Here is a 23,137-nt window from a genome sequence, read left to right as displayed (position 1 = left end):
TCAGTTATTGGTTCAGTTCAAGTCTTTTGATAAGTTACTGGTCAGTTTATCAAACTCTAAAACTAATAAATTCCAACGGTGGTGTAGGGCTGTAATTAGAAGTCAAACAATAATTTGTAACTAATTGGATAGGGTCGTGGATCGTGGTGGTGATTCGGCCGAACAAGGCACGACAAATGTGATAACGTGACAAGCGCACCTATGACTGTTTCAGGACTTGTTTTCTCTCAAATTTCCCTCTTTTTTGGTGAACATGAAATTTGAAATTTTTGGATTTGCAATTATTCCAACATCCGTTTAATAATTGAACAAGAAGAGCGGCTCCAACAAGAGATATATATTTTTTTAAATTTCAAGTTTTTCAAAAGAAAAAAATTTAAAAAATAACAGTCTGATGTGAACACCCTCACAAGCTGTGCAGAACAAGTAGAGATGTAATCGAGTCGAGTCGAGCCGAGCCGAAATCTTGAATGTTTGAGCTTGGTTCATTTATAATCGAGCCGAGCTCGAGCTTTATTTAACGAATATATGCATGGCTCACGAGCTTATTCAAGCCTTTATCGAGCCTAAACAAGCTTAATAAATATGAATTATACATTTAAATTTTCATTAAATTAATTAAAAAGTAAATTATATATTTAAAGAAAAATATATTATTCTTATTAAAATTTGTAAATTTTTTATAATAAATAAATTTAATAGATTTTTCTATATATTTCATAAATAATATGCAAAATCAATATATCAAATATCAAAACTATTATTTTTTTATCTAAAAGACTACTCATGAACTTACCAACGAACATGTTCACGAGCTAACGAGCTGAGTACTGTAAAGCTTGAGTTTGGTTTGTTTATCTTAACGAGCCTCATTAAACGAGCTCAAACGAGCTTTTATCGAATGGAACTTCGAATAGCTCACAAACAGTTTGGTTCGTTTACGTCCCTAAGAACAAGTATGCAGATTCGGGCAGTGGGTGAAATATTATCTACCGATAGTACCCTCACCCAAAAATTGGGCAAAGGGTTTTCGTAAATTCGTTAGCTCCGTTTCTAATTTTTCTTTCCCTTTGTTCAAAGCAACAAATTTCTCGATTGGTTTAGGGTTCCCTATTTTTTTCATTTGGTGGATATTTTTCTCGTTTCACTGTGTCCTAACCCTAGAATACAACGATGTCTACCAAGCAAGGTGATTGCGAACTGTGAAATTCGTCGAATCTTGTTGTATTTTACCGATTTGCGTTTGTTTTCCTTGTTTTTTTGGATGATATACGTGCTCTCTTTCGCGTTTGACCAGGAGGAAAAGCAAAGCCTTTGAAGCAACCCAAGTCGGAAAAGAAAGAATACGACGAGGTATTGATTCTTGATTTAATAAGTATGAATCTTTAAGTTTTGTGTTGCGATTAGGGAATTGCGATGATTTTTTCATATATAGAGTAGGTGTACAATTTAGTTGATATATGTCTTCTTGTGTGCATTTTTCCCTCTTTGGATAAGTGTGGAAATTTAATTGAATTGCTATAGCTTAGTGGAAATTGTAATTTATTCAAAAAAATTCCTTTATATTTTTCAATAAATTAAGTTTCGATTGCTGCCTGGTCCAGCCCAAACAGGGGATCGCTGTTGCAGTACGATTCGTGCAGGATATGTGTTTCCAGATTTGCATCTTTAGATAATAGCTTTGGTCATTTTTACAATGGGTAGCTAATTATTGCGACTGCCGCACTGCTATTTAAATGCGACTCCTTAAAGAATTAATATTACTTCCTGTAGTTTCAAACAATGATTATCGTATTTATGCATCTTTTGTTTTAATCATGGTGGCAGCTATGAGTTATTCAGGTAGTAACTTCTTCCCGCAATTCCAACATTACATTAAATTGGTGTTACACAAAATGAGATTAGTTTTAAATATCATCTAATTGCTGTTTGGTTTCCAATGTGCTGAGAGGAGGATAAGCATTGAAACTAAATTTCATCTCGTTTTTATTGGACTGAAATGTGGATTTGAGAATGATGAAAATATGGATCAGACAAATGTGTAAATGATTCATGCATATCATAAGGATTATCTTTGTACAAAGAATTTAATTACTTCTTGAGTTCTTCTTCCCTTTCAAATAAATGAAGGAAAAAAATGGCTCTAATATTTTCCTTACTGAAATTATAAATCCAATTATGTAGTTAGATGTTTGCAATTCAATGAGTTGAAGAAGCTGCCTCAATGCCAGGACTGCCTTGTATGTGTATCATATTATTGCTTGATTATTCGTTTTGTTGCTTTCTACTTGCTGCACATGATTGCTCGTAAAATTCTTTTATTTGCCTAGATTGTTGAAATTCCTTTGATATCTCCCCTGATTATCCCCAGAAAAAGTTAAGAGAAGTAAGCAAAAGAAAATAACATCGATGTGTCAATACGCTTGATTTTTTGGCACCTGCCAAAGATTTCCTTGCCTGTGTTTCTGTTTCTCTGTAGCTTTGGAATGTCATGGATCATTTCATTTGCAGGTCGACAAGGCTAATCTTCAAAAGAAGAAGGATGAAGAAAAGGTGAAGTTATCTTTCTCCAAGGATTTCTGCTTCATTGCATTGTTTCTTGCCAATAATTGTTCGAACATTGTTCTTGCCAGGCACTCAAGGAACTCAAGGCAAAGGCTCAGCAAAAGGGATCATTTGGAGGTTCTGGTCTTAAGAAAAGTGGCAAAAAATGAGTCGCATTAGAAAACCAAACGACTCAATTGACAGATTTTTCCTCATTATGTTGTCATGTTATGAATTCCGGTAATGGGTTTAAACTTGTTGGCTTTTGTTTATCATTGAATGACGATTTTGTGAAACCAAACCAGTCGTGAAACCTTTTGATGTAAAACTTTACAAATGCAGCCATCTTGTTTGAGAAACCTACTATGCTGATCTTGTGCAACATGATTATGTTCCATCTCTTGTTGGAATTTGATTTTGTATGAAGATGAATGACAATAAACTATGCCTTAACTCCATGTAATGCTATGATATAAAAGAAACTGTTTAGGCTCTGATTGATTGATTCCTTGAGAAAAATACACCCCCACCCCCCTTTCGTCTGTGATATCGTGATACCCTATAGGAAGAAAAATATAGTTGAGGCGCTAGATGTGGGGATCAGTAAACTTCAATCGACCCTAACCCAAGGGAATTGATTAATCGATCAAATATGGAAATTTGGTTGGATTATATTGGTGCATTCTCATTATTTTAAAAGCATCAATTAAAATCAAAGTAAATATTGAATCAATTTAATTTGGTTCGCTTTAGGTTATTGGCTAGACATTTTCATAATAACGTTGATTGAATTGGTTGATTTGTCCCCTTCACATTATTTTTCTCAATGCATATGAGTTGAAAACAGCCCAAAATTAGGATATTTTGGGCGGATTAGTTTATTTTATTGCATCTTATTTTTGTATACAATTACTTCGTTCGAGTTTTGGTAATATGATTCTTACCTGACGTCATAAAAATCCCAACACAAATATAAAAATAGAATTTAATGAAGTTATCGTCACTTCTGATCCGAGACATTAATATCAAACTGAATTTATGGAAGAAACAGTGGTTAACTCATCATAGAATACTCATCACAGAATCTCATTCCTGATGCTGTAACACTTAGCAAACGATAACAAGAGATCGAAGAAGTTTGAAAATTACGAGTTGACGTCTGTTCTCTAGAGCTTTTGACGACCAGGATCTCTCCTCGTTGAACTATGAACATTGCATGTATACTCCATGAGTTGTTGACACTTCTTGTATTATGCAGAATATGGACCTCTTTAGCCTTTATACATATCCATCAAAACTTTCTTAACAATTTCACCCGGGACGCTGAGATGTGAATAGCAACGAAGCACTTCTCGTAAATCCAATATTTGATCTCAACTTTGACCTCTATATTTTCTAGCTCTTCCATTTTTTGAGCCATCGTATCCATATCCAAGACATGGGACTCTTCTTGTTTCCCAGCAGGGTATTCACTTGCAGTGTTCTTGACTTCTTTCAGGCCCTTTCATCCACTTTGATCAGCAACATTCATGGAGTCGTCCCCTTTGTTTGTTTGAATCCCCTTTTTATCTGAAAATTTTGCGAGAAGTATCCAATTAACTTGGAATGGATCTTATTGGTACTAGGAATAATGTGACTTGTATGAGGAGTTTTGGGTAACTTTCAAAAGAGAAGAAAGATATTTCTGAAACTTCTATGGAATAGTTTACAGAGTATTGCTTTTTATGTTTTGATGATCATTTTGCAGTTCACTGAATGAAAAGCTCCAAATTTTCTTGGTCTGCTTTTGCTTTGCGAACTGAAAGTGTTTTCAAGATTGAGACAAATGGTAATGATCAAGCTAGGAGCCTGATTTAATATACTTTCAAGGTTTTGCTTTCCCTCGGGTTGCTGGACTCCAGGATGGAACCAGAAAAATAGGACGAGGTGGGTACGTATCTGAAAGCGATTTAATATATTTTGCAAGCAAAATTTGAGATTATAGAAAAACGACACATAAATGTGAAATATTTTTATATTTTCTCTAGCTCACCATTTTAAACAGACGTTAATGAGTTGTAATAGTGAGTATTTGATGATACCAAAATTTTACTTCGAGTTCGGTCTGAAAAGCAGATCTTCAAATCTTCACAGTTGATTGAGTCGGGTCGGATCTCTGGGTTCTGCACATACAGGGTTAGGGGGTGCTAGAGAGTTTTCCAGCATGACCTCTTCGATGCTTAAGTCAGTCCGAAAATCAAACTTAATAGTGAAATATACTAGTGCTTAAGTGAACGGGGGAATGTGAATGTGTAAAACCGTAGCACATATCTGGTATTTATAGAGGGGGGAGATTAGTTTTCTTGTCAGGGTAGGACTTCTGTCGAGATTGAGTCCTACCTTACATAAGAGATTTCAAACATTAGAATTATATGTTGTGGCGGTTGGGACTCTCATCTTATCCAGATTAGATTTACTTGAATCCCACATTCATCGGAATCTTTATCTATTAATGAGAATATCTTTATACCCTTTAGTCACGTTAGGGCTGAATTCCCGACCCCTTGGCAGGTTCGGATATCCTAGCCCCTTGGTGGGCTCCGATTTCTGATAGGGCTAGGGGTTGTGGGCTTGGACTCTTGGTAGGGCTAGGGTCCATTTTGATGTGGGCTCGGATCCGACCCCTCCCTCAGTAAGTTTGTTCACTCTAATTTAGGTTGCTCTCCGAGTCCATTGACTTAAAAACAAAATTTTGCTAAGTAATGAGTTAAAAACCCGAACAAGGTGGCTGTCCGAGCCCATTGACTTAAAAACAAAATTTTCACTAAGTTTTGTTTGCGAGAGTGCCACATTTTGGAGATCTGCCCCATTCATGGATTTTATGAATGCCCCATTCGTGGGCTTTGTTTGCGTGAATGCCCTATTCGTGGGCTTACATAGTGCCGAGCAGGGGTCGGGCTTTTGGAGATCTGTCACATTTATGGACTTTATGAATGCCACATCCGTGGGCTTTGTTTACATGAATGCCACATTCGTGAGCTTACATAGTGCCAAGCAGTGGTCGGGCTCTTGGAAATCTGCCACATTCGTGGACTTTATGAATGTCACATTCGTGGGCTTTGTTTGCGTGAATGTCACATTCGTGGGTTTACATAGTGCCGAGCAGGGGTCGGGCTTTTGGAGATCTTTCATATTCGTGGACTTTATGAATACCACATTCGTGGACTTACATAGAGCCGAGCAGGGGTCGGACTTTTGGAGATCTAACCATATTCGTGAACTTTATGAATGCCACATTCGTGGACATTGGGCTTTTGGAGATCTGCCACATTCGTGGGCTTTGTTTGCGTGAATGCCACATTCTTGGACTTACATAGTGCCCAGTAGGGGTCGAGCTTTTGGAGATCTGCCACATTCGTAGACTTTGTTCACAAGTTTATAAATATCGTTAGTTTTATTATAATAGTCTAAGGATAAACCACTTGACATATTGAAGAATTTAGAAGTTAATAATGAAAATGAACATATTAAAAGTGTAAAATACATAGTGATGGGCCTTTAAGCGTAATATTTCTTCAAATGTTGAGCATTCTATGACCTTTTACTCTTCTTTCCTTCTGCATCCTCCAGATAATAGGCCGTGACCCCGGCTTTCCCTACTATTTTAAAGGGGCCTACTTAGGATCAAGCTTTTCTCTCTCCACGTGGTGCTAGATCTTTTTCAGTACTAAATCTCCTTCTTCAAAGATCCTTAGATAGACTCTTTTGTTGTAAGCTCGGATAATCTTTTTGCGATAGGCGTTCATCCTAACTCCGACCCTTTCTCTTTTTTCTTCCACGAGATCCAAATCCATGGCCCGGAGGTTATCATTGTCCGAGCCATACCCTATAATCCAAGCACTTTCTTGTCCAATCTCGGCGGACAACACTTTCTCCGTTCCATACACCATACTTTAGGGTGTTTATTTTGTCGCAGTCCGGGCTGTGGTTCGGTAAGACCAGAGTACGCTCGAGAGCTCATCTGACCAGTTGCCCTGAGCCTCCCCTAGCCGAGCTTTCAACGCCTGTACTTTTGACATATTGGTGACCTCGACTTGTCCATTGCCTTGGGGCTAGACCACGGAGGTGAATAGTTGTTGAATTTTCATTTCTTCAAACCAGACCCTAATTTTCGATGCGTGGAACTGTCTTCCATTGTCAGAAATGAGTCTTCAAGGTATTTCAAATCGGCATACGATATTTTTCCACATAATAAAATTCCAAGACTGCATTTTTTGTGATGTTGGCTAGTGGTTCGGCCTTTAACCACTTGGAAAAGTAATCAATTGCGACTAACAGGAACCTCATTTGTCCTGAGTCCGTCCCCATGCCCCACTCATCGAATGGACATGATGCAACGACCGCCTTCATTGGTTCTGCCAGCCTCTTTTGCATGTTGGAGTGTTTCTGACAGCTTTGACTAGGATGGAGGCGTCTTTCTTCAAGGTTGGCCAGTAGAATCCAACAAGTAATGTCTTGCGAGCAAGGGCCACACTCCCTAGGTGATTTCCACAGCACCCCTCGTGTATTTCTCTAAGGACGTAATTGGCTTCTACTTCTCCCTAGAACTTCAGAAGCGGATGGGAGAAGGATCTCTTGAACAAGATGTCCCTAATCATTACAAATCAGAGCGCCCTTCTTTTAATTTTCCTTGCCTTTTTTCTTCTCCCGGCAGCCTTCCATGTTTTAGATATTGGTGGATATCGTATCTCCAATCTCCTTCCCTCCACCTCGACAATTATGCCATCCAAATGTTCGAGCTGAGAGACGAGCTCTCGGCCCACCGGGCCGAGTTCGACTGCCCGATCCAGAGCGCTGTCTAGTATGGCCAGCCGATCTGCTTTATCATTATCCGTCCTGGGATCAACTCCAGAATGAATTCGGAAAATCCTTCTTCTGCTTTATCTAACGCTTGAGCATATCTGACCATCTTATCATCCTTCACGTAGAACTTTCCATTACTCTGTTGGATGGCCAGCTTGGAATCCGCGTATAGGATGGCTCGGGAAATTCCCAGATTACCGACCGCTTTGAATCCTAGCAAAAGTAGTTCATACTCAACTTCATTATTCGAAGCTCTGAAATCCAACCTGACCGAAATTCCAATTTCTTCTCCCCGTGGTGAGATAATTACGGTGCCAAGATAATTACTATGCCAACTCCACTTAATGTCTGGCAAGAAGATCCATCTACGAAAATCTTCTGTTGTTCCTTTTGTTCTACCTATACCGTTTCTGCCAAAAAATTGGCCAGGGGCTTGCACTTTTATTGATGTTCGGGGTTCATACTTGATGTTGTATTCGCTGAGCTCTGTTACCTACTTGATCAATCTTTCTGAGGCACTAGGTGAGTGGAAATTCTGCCCAAGGTACCGTTCGTGAGGACTGTTATGGAGTGTGATAAGAAATAAGGCCTTAACTTTCTTGTCGGAATGACCAGAACCAGGGCTAGCTTCTATTGAGTGTTGGGACATTTAATTCTCGTACCTAAGACGCAACGGAAGTTCAAAAATTTTGCATCTCGACAATTGAGACGTTGCTTGGGCGTACGTGTTTAAAAAAATATTCATAGGGTGTTTAGTATTATACCTGCGCGTATATAACGGTGGACTCCAAACTATTCTGATTTTTACGTTGAGATAGTATTTCTTGTAAATCCCTACGAACGGATTTCTTGTTTTGATCGTCTAATTAGGTCCACGATCGAAGACTATGTTCCTCGCTTAGATTGCACTATAAACCGCAAGTGATTTGTGCGTTTAGACTATGACGTCCGAATTTCCAAAATCCGGAATTGGTGCAGCATCGGAAGGACATGGCGGTGGAGGAAGTGGTTTGGCCGAAATTTATTGTTCAAGGATATTCATATAAGATGGCTGAGAGTTCCATGATTCTTAATCATGGATTTTGTGCTAATTGATTCTTAATCAATCATTAACAAATACGTATTGATTCTTAATCAATAATTAAGTAAATTTAATATGCTTTTTGTGGCCAAAATTTATACCAATTTTTCCTATGGTGGTCGAGACCTTGTTCAAAGGATGGAATGTTTTGCTAATTTTTTGGCTGCAAAATTGTGTGCAAAAACTTGTGTATGATTTTTGGCCCCAGTTTGCAGAACATGACAAGCTTATTCAATGGAATCTAACTGTGAGCATTAAGGAAAAGCTTTTGTCCAGTCAAAAGACAATAATGGATGTTGCAGCAGAGGTTAAAGCCAAAACGTTCCAGAATAGCTGTCGGAAAGTACAGACACATTTCGAGGAACAAATTCAAATTGCAACGAACATATTTGATGAGTCTTGGTTTACAGTCTCATTGCCTCTATAAATACCATACCAAGATCATCAATATATAAGTGTGGAAAAATACATGTGTGCGGAAAAACAAGAGAGAAGAAGAATGGCACGCTCAACTCATATCTGCTTACAGAAGCAATCAGCCCAGATTTGAGAGAACACTTCAAAGTGTTATCAGCTCAGTTTAGGAGCATTTTTCCCTCAGTGCGTGAGAACACTTTCGTATTGTATTCATATATCAGTTCTCACACATACGCACATATAATCACTCACATATACAGAAAACTGAGGGTATTGAATAGCTTAATGAGTCTTCACACAAAGACGTTAAAAAATGTGTTTGTAGTCTTTAATACATAGACGTTAAACAAGTGTCGGTTGAAAGGTGTTGTCTTCAGTCTAGGCTAGGATTTCAGTTAGGCAGTAGGGTAAGTCCTAAGCTGAGTGGGTTTGTACAAGGCATTGTATAAATCAAAGTCTTCTAGTGGATCCTACCCGAGGTGGTAAAAGGGGTGACGTAAGAGCAGTTGAAGTCTCCGAACATCCATAATCATATCTTGTGTACTTAACTGTTTAAATTTTGTTTTCAAACTGATTTGATTTGTTCGAGCAGTTATCAATTCAGTTCTCACTATAACTGAACTAATATATTTAAGAACTGATTCTCTTTATTTCAGTTAATCAGTTTACACAAGTTAAAAGGCTTTCAAATTAGTCATCTTTCTTAACGAAAGATTATTTCGAGTATTTCTCGCTTGATTTAAAACAAAACTCGATCTAATTCATCGGTGTTTACATTCTTAGAACACGAGCTATTGAAGCTCATGGAGAATATTGTGTTTGAAGCACCTTAGCAGGTGCCCGAACTGATCCTTCAATTGGTATCAGAGCTAGTTGTTCTAAGAAATACATTTGAAAGCTGATATTTTAAAATATGTTTCACAATGTTATTTAAAATGGATTTCAAAATCATGTTAAAAATTTTATATGAGCTTACCGTGGGAAGAGAGAAGATTGTTGGATCTGCAACTAACATTGTAGCCACTTCTCTCGACTCCGGATCTTGTTGTTTTAGCAACTTGCAGGGTTTTGAGTTCAACTGACAGCAGAAGAGCTAAACTGATCAGTGGATAAGATTTCAGTTTCCAGCCTACCAGTTCAGCTGATCAATAGACGAAACCCAGCGAAAGCTGAAATGCTGGATGATTAGGAGCTTAATCATCAGCAGTATACCACCGCTTCATTGTCATATCAGATCAAAATAGATGATTAAAGCAGTTCAGCATCAGTTGAGTCCAGTTTGAGTCAGCTCGACCAGTTAGCCAGCACAGAGATCAAGTCCAAGGAAAATTAGCTGCTCTTCTGGCAAAAAGAGACTCAAGATCGATGCAGCATTTCAAAGAATTCAAGGCAATCAGTTATTGGTATATTCAGTTCTACCATGTATAAACTGAATGATATTTGATGTTGTTTAATATTTTCTATTGTAGTAGCATTTCCCTTACACATGTTGGTGTGCTTAAATGTATGATAAAAGTGACGCTTATTGGACTAAATGAACATCATGTTTATCCTGTTGGTTTGAATATAACTGAACTGATATTTTCAGTTAATGTGTTGCATAAACTGCTTGAATGTTAAAAGATGCTAAAACTTCATTAAATCGCGTAAATGATTATATTTTTAAGGGGGAGTTTTAAAATTCAGTCCTTGAGAGAGAGTTTTCTTTAAAGTTATCCCTCGAACTGAAAAATATTTTCAACTCGTTTTTAAATTTAGTTCTTTAGGAGAGCTTTCTTATCAACTTATAAATTTTTTTATAAGATTCCTGTTTGATCTCCATCAAACTATAGTCGTCAAATTTCAACTATTTGAAATATGACTATCTCAACAGGAGCACAGAATCCAATACTTGTGTGACCTTCAATGGTTCAGGGATACAGGTAGTCGTGGGTTCATGTCTCGATGTGATTCAGAATAACATTTATTCTAATTCGGGTTTACCCTAGTTAAACACATTCTTTTCATCAACTCCTTGTTCAAGAATGTCAGAACTCATTTCTGATTGCACCCATCGGATCATGGTAAGAGCGTCTAGTAGCATCGTCTCATGATCCCCTAATATCACTGATAGTGCCTTCAAGAACATTTAGTCATGGTTAACGTATAGAACGGTCCCTTCAACATGTATATACCGATCGAATCTGTAACCATTAGTATATCGATAGTTGCATATAAATTCAATAACGTTATGATTTATCTTTAAGTAATAGTGTCATGGTATGCGCAACAGAGGAAACACCTTTCCAAACTATACATGTCTTACTCTGGCCAGAGATTCTTTGCACTATTAACTTATCAGACCACATAGGATATGAAACGTCTGCCCTTTCTATTGCTTTAAAAGTAATAGAAATTTCTTTTTAAACACTCGATTTTCGGCCATTTACATATACCTCATGAAAATATGTTTATAAAATATGTTACCCTTTTAAAATAAAAATCAACCAACTAGCATTTTAAAAATCAAATGAAATAGTCACAAAAATGAAATGTCAAAAGTTAACCAACCAAAAAAGCAATAAATTTGAAAAGTATAGCCCATACTAAACCTCTCAAAAATCTCTCAAAGCATAAATAAATTGTCTTAAAATCTTTAACGTAAATCATGAATCATAAATGCGGAAAAAGTAGAAGCGCTGGTCCTCGGGTTGTGTGCGCTTTCAGTCCAGTCCAATCACCCATCAAGACCTTCCTCAACCTCACCTGCATCCATCACACATAGTGAGTCTAAAGACTCAATACATCATAATCTTATTCCTCAACATAACATAAACCTTTAATATGATCATAAAAAATTTTTCTTTTTTTTTTTTTTTGAATTCAGATCGTTAATTGTGACTTTCCTCAAACCTCAAAAGTCGATGGATCCATCTTCATGAAACCGCAGTACTGGGCGGCGGGGGACACCAGCAACACTCTCACCGGTTAACTGAGCCCTGGCTTATCCTCATCGAATAGAAATACGATCGTCGGGGCTCTCTCTGGGGTCTTTTCCCCTAAATGGGCTCCCTCTGGGGCTATCTCCCCTCACGATATTCTCATTCTTACCTCAAACCTCATAACCTCAAATCCTCAATGGTGTCACGGGAAATACGATCGTCGGGCTCCCACTGGGACCATAACCCTCACGATATCTCCACATAACATCATTATAGTCACAATTACTTCACTTTCTTCAACGTTTTACATTTCCATCACTTTATAAAAATCATACATCACATATCATTTTTATTTTTGAAACCAAGCACGCAACATGTCTTTTAAATGTCAACCTTAAATCGTAAAAATCAAATAGACATTTAAAAATCATTATTTAATCATGAACATTTCATAAACATTAAAAAATAGTAATAATATCATAAAAACAGCATTTAGGGCACTGCCATGACGTTTACAAATTTTTGGTGTAAAAAGACCGTTTACCCCTGGACTTGACATTTAACGTTTTTTACTTTTTCCTTGATTTCTTGATTCTAACATGTCCCAAATAATCATTTAAGCCTAAATTAATTTTTCCATAATTTTATTTAACTTAAATATTAGACTTTTTCATTTATCTTTAATTAATTGTTTTGACTGTGTTTTAATCCCGAAAAATCCCAAACATTAATATAAAATTCCTAAATTCAAAATTTAGTCTTTTTATATTATTTTAGCCCTTATGAACCACGACTCGACCCCCGTGAGCCATTTTTCAATTTTTATTAGTTAAAAACCCTAATTTGACCCCTAAACTTCGACCCGAGCCAACTTTCGATTTCCTTAGTCACCCCCGAGCCAAGTTGATCCAACACCTGACCAACATCCTAGAGTACCCTACTGGACCCTTAGATCACTTAGAAACCTTTCCAAACAAAAAAAACGTAGCCCTAACTCCCACCCCAAATCTGGCCGAGAACTCCACTAGTGATAGGACTCTCCCTCTTTGCTTCCAGGACCTTGCCAGCGAGCCCAGGCCCTGAACCACTCACTTTCACACCTTCCTAAGACTCTAAAGACTCGCCCTAGCCCAGCCCTTGAGCCCTGGACCGAGACCTTCCACCCCTGAAATCTGCGCGAAACCTGCACAAATCTGTGCAACTTCTCGGGTAGGAGTCCTTGATTACAAAGACTCCTCCCAGCCCTTCTAATCCGAGTTCTAGCTTGGCTAGGACTCTCCCCTTGACACAACCAGACCCTAGGACAGCCCTGAACCCAAGCCAAGGCCAGCCCTCCACTTAACCAACCAACCCGATGCCATAATTTTGACAGCAACAAACCGATTTCTAGCATGTGCTTGTGGTGTCGTGAGTTTGGTGATTGGTTAGGACTTTAATTCATATAAAATCTTTGCTTAAACACACCTTGACATCATGGCAGCCCCCTAACATGCCTAGAACAAGTTTTGGATTAAACCTCAAGGATTTAATACATGCAAGTGCAATAATTCGAAAATAAACAAGGCAACTTCATGGTTTTCATGCACACAACTTTTAAAACTATATTATGACATGATGGATGAGAAAAAGAAATGTATGGCGTGCTTTCACGTTATATTCGCACGAAAACCCGTTGACGTCGAAGAACGGAGTGAAACCTTGGCTAGCTTTTCCTTTAACCCTTCGAAAATTCTTTCCACTTTGTGGTGAGTTGGTGCCGCGTGTGTTGTGCTTTTGGGAGAGAATTTTCTGAATTCTAAGTATGTGGCCGTGAGTTTGAGGTGCAAAGTGTAGGGTTTTTAGGTGTTTAATATTTTATTTAGCTAATTAAATTACTAACTAGGCTTAGGCATATTAAGCCACTAAATTAAGCCCATTAGTCTTAATGAGGATTTAATAAAATATTAACAAAGTTTTTGTTTAAATAAATTTGTGAATTTATTAGTCGGGTTGCCAAAAAGTTCGTATTTTAGTTGAAAAACCGACACCGATAAAAATTCCTTTCCGGCGTGTAAAATCACCTCAAAACCCCTTATTTTCAAAAATATGAAAAACCATCAACAATATTTTAAATAATTAAAAATAATTATTTAATAAAAACATTTTACGTTTTTCAGCCCTCGGTCTCCGTTCCTCGATCGCCACTTGAATATTCCTTAAAAATACAATTTTATGCATGATGATAATAAAATCATATTTTACATATAAACATGTATGTCACATAATCAATTAGCAATTAAAATAAGTTAATTAGTCATTTTTCATGTTTTCTAGATTCGCATGCAGTTGGATTACGTTTTCTTAATTTTTGGACCTTACAATTTGTGATACAATGTCCCACATCAAAAAAATCATAGATTTAAAATGAGTTTATAATGGCTTACAATGGACTTCTATAGCAACTTGGGTTAATCATTTTCGTAAAGCGAGGACGAATACAAAGTAGTTGCTATAGAGGCCCATTGTGCAGTCACGCAGGCTCGGGCTCGGGGTGTGACAGAATGGTATGAGAGCGGGTCACCGGCATGGAACACCGGGAAATAAGTGCTATGCAGGGCAAAGTGCTACGTGCATGGGAGCCACCTCTTGAACCTGCGGGGCAAATTGCTACATGACGGGAGCCACCTCTTGAACCTGTAGGAGCCACCTCTAGATTCTCGGAGCTGGTGGATCGAAGGGTCAGGCCGCGACGAGGACGTCGCGTTCTGAAGGAGGGGTGATTGTGATACACTGTCCCACATCAAAAAAATCATAGATTTAAAATGAGTTTATAATGGCTTACAATGGACTTCTATAGCAACTTGAGTTAATCATTTTCGTAAAACGAGGACGAATACGAAGTAGTTGCTATAGGGGCCCATTGTGCAGTCACGCAGGCGCGGGCCTAGGTTCGGGTTCGGGGCGTGACAGAATTCCTCCCCCCCTTAAATAAAATTTCGTCCTCGAAATTAGAACTTACCGAATAGATCTGGATAGCGACTCTTCAAGTCTCTTTCGGTTTCCCAAGTAGCTTCCTCTTCCGAGTGGTTCAGCCACTTGACCTTGACCATTGGAATGACTTTGTTTCGTAATCTTCTTTCTTGCCTTGCTAAGATCTGAGCAGGTCTTTCTTCATATGTCATATTTGGAGTTAATTGAAGAGGTTCATAATTTAGTACATGTGACGGGTTCGACATGTACTTCCGCAGCATCGAAATATGGAACACATTATGAACTCCCGAAAGTGTTGGTGGCAATGCCACTCTATAAGCTAGTGTCCCAATCCTCTCCAAAATCTCAAATGGACTAATAAACCTTGGGCTTAGTTTCCCCTTTTTTCCAAAACGCATAACACCCTTCATGGTTGCTATTTTCACAAATACATGATCTCCCACTGCAAACTCTAAGTCCCTCCGTCGTTTGTCTGCACAACTCTTTTGTCGGCTTTGTGTCGTCTTCATTCTATCGCGAATTTTGACTATAAGTTCGGTAGTCTCTTCAATCACGTCTGGACCAATCTCTCTTCTTTCACCAACTTCGTCGCAATGAATAGGAAATCTACATTTTCTTCCATAAAGTGCCTCAAAAGGAGCCATCCCGATTGATGATTGATAGCTATTATTATAAGTGAACTCCACTAGAGATAATTTTGGTTCCCAACTGCCTTGGAAATCAATAACACATGCTCGAAGTAGATCTTTCAAAAGCTGTATAACCTTTTCTGACTGTCCATCGGTTTGAGGATGAAATGATGTACTGAATAATAACTTGGTCCCCATCGCTGCATGTAGACTTTTCTAGAAAGATGACGTGAATCTCGGATCTCTGTCAGAAACAATGGATACAGGAATCCCATGCAGACGGACTATCTCTCGAATATACAAGTCTGCGTACTGAATCATGGTGAAAGTCGTCTTGATAGGTAGAAAATGCGCTGATTTAATAAGACGATCAACTATCACCCATATAGCATTGAATCCCTTAACTGTCTTTGGCAATCCCACAACAAAGTCCATGGTGACATTTTCCCATTTCCACTCGGGAATAGAGAGTGGCTTCAATTTCCCCGCTGGCCTTTGATGCTCTGCTTTAACTTGTTGGCAAATCAAACACTCGGATACAAACTTCAGAATGTCTCTCTTCATGCCTGGCCACCAATATAGCAACTGCAAATCTTTGTACATTTTCGTGCTACCTGGGTGAATGGAATAAGGTGTGTCATGAGCTTCCTTCATAATAAGATCTCTCAAAGAATCGTCACTAGGAACTCATAATCGATCTCGATAACAAACTATACCATCCACCTCTGATTATAATTTCCGACCCTTGGCTTCATCTCTAGCTCTCTACTTTTGCAACTGTTCATCAATGGATTGCCCATCATGAATTCTATCTCTCAAGGTCGACTGTACTGATAATGTGGTAAAATTAAGGGCCTTGCCCCTAGCATACACTGTAAGCTCAAACCGCTGTATCTCAGAACGCAACGGTCTTTGGAGTGTAGATGAGTGATAACTGCTGCTTTTCTACTCAGTGCGTCTGCAACTACATTAGATTTTCCCGGATGGTAGCTAATGTCTCAATCATAATCCTTTACTAACTCAAGCCATCTGCGCTGTCTCATATTCAGCTCCTTTTGGGTGAAGAAGTATTTCAAACTTTTATGGTCGGTGAATATCTTGCACTTCTCCCCATAGATGTAGTGTCTCCAAATATTTAGTGCAAAGACTACTGCTGCAAGCTCAAGATCATGAGTAGGGTAGTTTTTCTCGTGAATCTTCAACTGTCTCGACTCATAGGCTATAACTCGGTCATTTTGCATTAGAACTGCGCCCAATCCAAGTTTAGAAGCGTCGGTATACAGAATGTACTGTCTTGACACTCGGATCCCAAAATAAACTTTGCATTCTTCTTAGTCAAGGATGTAAATGGTACTGCAATGGATGAGAATCCCTTGATGAATTTGCGGTAATAGCCAGCAAGTCCCAAGAAACTGCGTATCTCGGTAACACTCTTCGGTACTGGCCACTCTTTCACTGCCTCGACTTTGCTTGGATCAACTTCAACGCCATCTCTGGAGATGATGTGGCCTAAGAATGCCACTCTCTCAAGCCAAAACTCGCACTTGTTGAATTTTGCATAAAGCTTCTTGTCTTGTAATACTTGCAGTGCTGTCCTCCACTGACGACTTAGCTCCTCTTTGTTCTTCGAATAAATCAATATATCATCAATGAAGACTATAATAAACTGATCCAGATACGACTGAAATACGCGATTCATGAGATCCATGAAGATCGCTGGTGCATTAGTCAGACCGAATGGCATGACCATAAACTCATAGTGCCCATATCTAGTACGGAATGCTGTCTTGTGCACATCAGACTCTTTCACTTTTAATTGATGATATCCAGACCGCAGATCAATTTTATAAAATACCGCTGCTCATTGCAACTGATCAAATAAATCTTCAATTTTTGGCAGTGGATATTTATTTTTGATAGTGACCTTATTAAGCTCTCGATAATCGATGCATAGACGCATACTACCATATTTCTTTTTCAGAAATAATACCGGTGTGCCCCATGGAGAATAACTAGGGCGAATGAAACCCTTGTCCAGCAACTCTTGGATTTGATCTTTTAGTTCTTTCATTTCGGCAGGTGCTAGACGATAAGGTGCTTTAGATATAGGAACAGTGCCCGGCATTATATCAATAGAGAATTATACTTCACGATCGGGCGGAATGCCAGAAACGTCCTCGGGAAAGACGCTAGGAAAATCTCTCACAATATCAACATCTTCTAATTTTTGACTGATAGATTCTTGTGCAGTAGTTACACATGCTAGATAAGCTTGGCATCCACGCTTAATAAGCTTCCTCGCACATAAACAAAGATAATGTGCAGCATTTGTTTGTTTCTCGCCGCATCAAAGACAAAAGATTTACCACTAGGCGGTCGAATAGACACTATTCGCTGACAGAAATCAATCGAATCTCCATTTGCTGATAGCCAATCCATCCTCAGTATAATATCAAATTCGGGCATAGGAAGAACAATAAGATCAGCCCGAACAACATCCTTGAATAAACGAAGCTCCAGATTCTTGACAATCTTAGACGTGAGCATTTGATCACCGGAAGGGATAGAGACTTTGAAACCCAGTCCCATATCTTGAGGAGTAATATTCAGTCTTTTGATGAAGGTTTCCGATATAAAAGAATGTGTAGCTCCTGAATCTAGCAATGCATAGGTAGCTATACCTAGAATGATGATCCTCCCTGCAGCGAAAATGTCTTTTAAATCCTTTAATGTTTAAGATTAAGGATCTACTATCATTAATTTCCCAAAGTTATATGAAGATTACGCATTGAACTTAAGTATTTCTAAAAAATTGCCTTGTAGCCCTTCAATTTTTTTCGAAATTGCATATTAGCCCCCAAAATTTCGGATGTTTGCATTAAAGCCCTTATATTTTTGATTTTTTTTTGTCCCTTAGAATTTCGAAAATTGCATTTTAGACCTCAAATTTTCGAAAATTGTTTCTTTGACCCTTAAAATTTTCGAAACGCTATAATTTCCTTAGTTATGATTTTATCTAATTTTTTTTTTGGCACTCAACTTTTTATTTGGAATTAGGTCATCATAAAATAAGGCACAAAATTATTATCATTTTCCATGGTTCCTAAAATCATAACTTACATCAGGCTAGGGTAGAACATGCAACCTAAATTCCACTAGGTTAGATCTTGTTTCCAAATCTTCTAATAACCAATTTAACATTTCGTGCAAAAATAAGCAATATAAAAATGTTAAATGACTAGGTTACCCGTGATGAGTGTAGTGTCTGTCTCTTCATTAGCTTCTTCGGCATTCATAACATAAGCTCGTGCGCCGTAGTAGCTGCTTTCCTCTTTGGGCAATCGTTAGCTTTGTGTCCATTCTCCTTGCAGTAGAAACATTTAAATGATCCCCATTCACATTTGCCAAGGTGTAGAAGTTTGCACAATTTGCATGGTTGCCTCTCGGCAGGCTTCGGTGCTCCAGGATTTTGTGGCTTAGGTGGTGCTGGCTTATTGACTGGACCCTGGGGCTTTTGAGGCCCTTGAGGTCTAGGAGGACCCGTATATGGTTTTTTATTCGGCTTATTGTTACTTTGGTGTAGTTGCCTCTGGTGCTGTAGCTCAAAGTCAATGTCTTTCAAGGATTGTTCTGACTGGAAAGCATAAGTAACGGCAGTAGCATAGTCCACAGGACGCATCGTCATAACATTATTCCGTATAGTAGGTCATAGGCTATCCATGAAGTGTCTAAGTTTTTCTTCGGCGTCCCTGGCAATAAAGGTTATAAAGTTGCAACCCCTATCGAACTTCTTCACAAATTCAGCCACAGTAGCATCTCCCTGATGGAGAGTCATAAATTCTCTCTTTAAGCGGCTTCTCACATCAGCAGTAAAATATTTCTCGTAGAAAACTGTCTTGAATTGAGCCCAAGTAAGTGTAGCAAGGTTAACACCCTGCTCGGATACTTCCCACCATAAAGAAGTATCATCTCTGAATAGATAAGTAGTACACCTTACTCGATCAGCATTACCCATATCCAGATAACTAAACTGTACTTCAAGTGAACGGATCCAACTCTCAGCCACAAAGAGATCGGTGGTGCCAGAAAATTCCTTCGGCCCTAGCCTCCGGAACTGATCATATATATCCTGCTGTGGCCTCAAAGGCCTCAAAAGCCCCAGGGTCCAGTCAAGAAGCCAGCACCACCTAAGCCACAAAATCCTGGAGCATCGAAGCCTGCCGAGAGGCAACCATGCAAAGTGTGCAACCGTCTACACCTTAGCAAATGTGAATGGGGATCATTTAAATGTTTCTACTACAAGGACGATGGACACAAAGCTAACGATTGCCCAAAGAGGAAAGCAGCTACTACGGCACGAGCTTATGTTATGAATGCCGAAGAAGCTGAGGAAGAGGCAGACACTACACTCATCACGGGTAACCTAGTCATTTAACATTTTTATATTGCTTATTTTTGCATGAAATGTTAAATTGGTTATTAGAAGATTTGGAAACAAGATTTAACCTAGTGGAATTTAGGTTGCATGTATAACCCTAGTTGGATGTAAGTTATGATTTTAGGAACCATGGAAAATGATAATAATTTTGTGCCTTATTTTATGATGACCTAATTCCAAATAAAAAGTTGAGGGCCAAAAAAAAAATAGATAAAATCATAACTAAGGAAATTATAGCGTTTCGAAAATAAACAAGGCAAATTCGTGGTTTTCATGCACACAATTTTTAAAACTATATTATGACATGATGGATATGAGAAAAGGAGATGTATGGCGTGCCTTCGCGTTATATTCGCACGAAAACCCGTTGACGTCGAAGAACGGAGTGAAACCTTGGCTAGCTTTTCCTTTAACCCTTCGAAAATTCCTTCCACTTTGTGGTGAGTTGGTGCCGTGTGTGTTGTGCTTTTGGGAGAGAATTTTCTGAATTCTAAGTATGTGGCCGTGAGTTTGAGGTGCAAAGTGTAGGGTTTTTAGGTGTTTAATATTTTATTTAGCTAATTAAATTACTAACTAGGCTTAGGCCTATTAAGCCACTAAATTAAGCTCATTAGTCTTAATTAGGATTTAATAAAATATTAACAAAGTTTTTGTTTGAATAAATTTGTGAATTTATTAGCCGGGTTGCCAAAAAGTTCGTATTTTAGTCGAAAAACCGACACTGATAAAAATTCCGTCCCAGCGTGTAAAATCACCTCAAAACCCCTTATTTTCAAAAATATGAAAAACCATCAACAATATTTTAAATAATTAAAAATAATTATTTAATAAAAACATTTTTCGTTTTTCAGCCCTCGGTCTCCGTTCCTCCATCGCCACTTGAATATTCCTTAAAAATACAATTTTATGCATGATGATAATAAAATCATATTTTACATATAAATATGTATGTCACATAATCAGTTAGAAATTAAAATCCGTTAATTATCCATTTTTCATGTTTCCTAGATTCGCATGCATTTGGATTACGTTTTCTTAATTTTTGGACCTTACAAAATATCTTTACCCGTAGGCAAACGGTGAATCTCCGACTACAATACATTTGCTTCTACGTACTTCGAAACTACACCCAACCTCGTCACTTGATGACTTTCAATGAAGTCGGTAACAGATCAAAATGCATGTTAGTACGTATAGTCCCTACATTGCTCCGGGTCAAAGGATTAATGGTGTACAACCATAATCGCGGACTATTCCGCTCGATAAGTGAGAATCACTTGGAAAGTCTGATGAAGGGTTGTTCAATACATCATCATATGATCACCCATCTGTGTGAATGGAGATCTCCAAGCCATTGCCAATGAAACATGGTGTTTACGTCACAGATGCTAGTCTCAAACTCAAGCGATCTTTATTCTTATTTTAGGCGGTTGATTCGAATAGGAACATGTTTAGAATATATGGTACACTTCCTAATGAGTGTCGTGATCTTACGTTGCGAGGCCGACCTCATGGTACCTATTGTATATTCAAGAACTTTATCTATGCAGCTTGCATAGATATACGGATAAAGTATAATGTCATAATTGAATGAAATCGTAAAATATTATTAAAATAAAGATTGTTTTACACTAGAGTCAATAAAAGCTCAAGCCACAAGTTGGCATGCTGGGCACCTACTCTAACAATCTTCCACTTGTCCTATAGCTAACAACCCATAGATCTTATACTCATTACTTAACGATGCTTCTCAAACAGTAGCCTTGGTAGGGGCTTCGGTAGTGGATCAGCAACGTTGTCTGCGGAGGCGACTCCCTCTACAGATTTGCCTCCCCTTCCCACAATCTCCCTGATTATGTGGAACTTGCTTAATATATGTTTGGATCGCTGATGAGACCTCGGTTCCTTCGCTTGTGCAACGACACCGGTGTTGTCACATTAGACCGGGGCTGGATCAACTGTTTGAGTAATGACACCCAACTCTTGGAAAAAATTTCTCATCCAAACATCCTCATTTGCTGCAGCTGATGCAACTATGTATTCGGCCTCTATAGTTGAATCCGTTGTGGTGTCTTGCTTGGAACTCTTCCAAGAGACAGCACCACCATTGAGCATGAATACAAATCCAGAGGTCGATTTCTAGAATCATTGTAGCCTTCAAATTTTAGTTCTCTACTCCTGTATATCAAGAACAAATTCTTAGTTCTTCTCAAGTACTTAAAAATGTCCTTCACTGCTTTCCAGTTTCCAATGCAGTGGACCGGGATTCGACTGATATCTGCTTTCAACACTCAGTGCAAATGCAACATCAGGTCGAGTATATATCATACCATACATAATAATGCCTATAGCATACGCATATGGAAAGCGGCTCATGGTTTCTATCTCTTCACCAGTCTTAGGGCACATAGACTTGGATAGAGTCACACCATGAGACAATGGGATATATCCTCTTTTGGACTCCTCCATAGAGAATCTCTTGAGTATGGTATCGATTTATGTGGATTGGGTGAGCCCTAGCATCCTCTTTGATATATCCCTATAGATCTGTATTCCTAATGCATATGATGCTTCACCCATATCCTTCATAGAGAACTTATCAGCTAACCATACTTTAGTTGACTGCAACATCCCTATATCATTCTCAATGAGTAGTATGTCATCAACATAAAGCGCCAGGAATGTTACTGCACTCCCACTGACCATCATGTACACACAAGATTCCTTGGGATTATTAACAAAATCAAACTATTTGATAGTGTTGTCAAATATGAGGTTCCAGCTTCTTGATGCCTGCTTGAGTCCATAAATAGATATCTGAAGTTTGCATACTTTATTCTCACTTCCTACTGATGTGAATCATTCAGGTTGAGATATGTAAATCTCTTCCTTAATATCCCCATTAAGGAATGTTGTCTTCACGTCCATCTACCATATTTCATAGTTATACCATGCTGTTATGGCTAATAGTATCCTAATGGACTTGAACATTGCGACTGGACAAAAGGTTTCCTCATAGTCAATACATTGCTTCTGAGTATATCTTTTTGCTAACAATCTAGCTTTGAAAATCACTACCATCCTGTAACGTCCCGAAAATTTGAAGGTCAACGTGAACCACATGCATGCAAGTTATCATATTTCTTATGTATTTTAAATAATTTCTTTTAATTTTATTTAGCAGATATGGTATGCATGTTTACATATTTAAAATACGGTTTTATACTAGGATGCATAAAACTGTGTTTTAAAGGTTATTCGAGACGCAATCGAGGAACGGAGACCGAGGACCATA

The 23,137-nt window shown here is 38.4% G+C and overlaps 1 long non-coding RNA gene across 1 annotated transcript; it reads left to right on the top strand.

Annotated features, from left to right (window-relative positions):
- The first annotated feature begins 975 nt into the window (after positions 1–975).
- Positions 976–2,910, top strand: LOC140958352 (uncharacterized). Its single transcript, XR_012171770.1, has 4 exons — positions 976–1,189; positions 1,298–1,353; positions 2,512–2,553; positions 2,634–2,910. It is a non-coding gene; the product is annotated as an uncharacterized lncRNA (long non-coding RNA).
- Positions 2,911–23,137: the final 20,227 nt, after the last annotated feature.

Source organism: Primulina huaijiensis, chromosome 15, assembly GCF_012295235.1.
Source record: "Primulina huaijiensis isolate GDHJ02 chromosome 15, ASM1229523v2, whole genome shotgun sequence".
Classification (NCBI taxonomy): Eukaryota; Viridiplantae; Streptophyta; class Magnoliopsida; order Lamiales; family Gesneriaceae; genus Primulina; species Primulina huaijiensis.
This window is presented reverse-complemented; position numbering and strand designations above follow the sequence as displayed.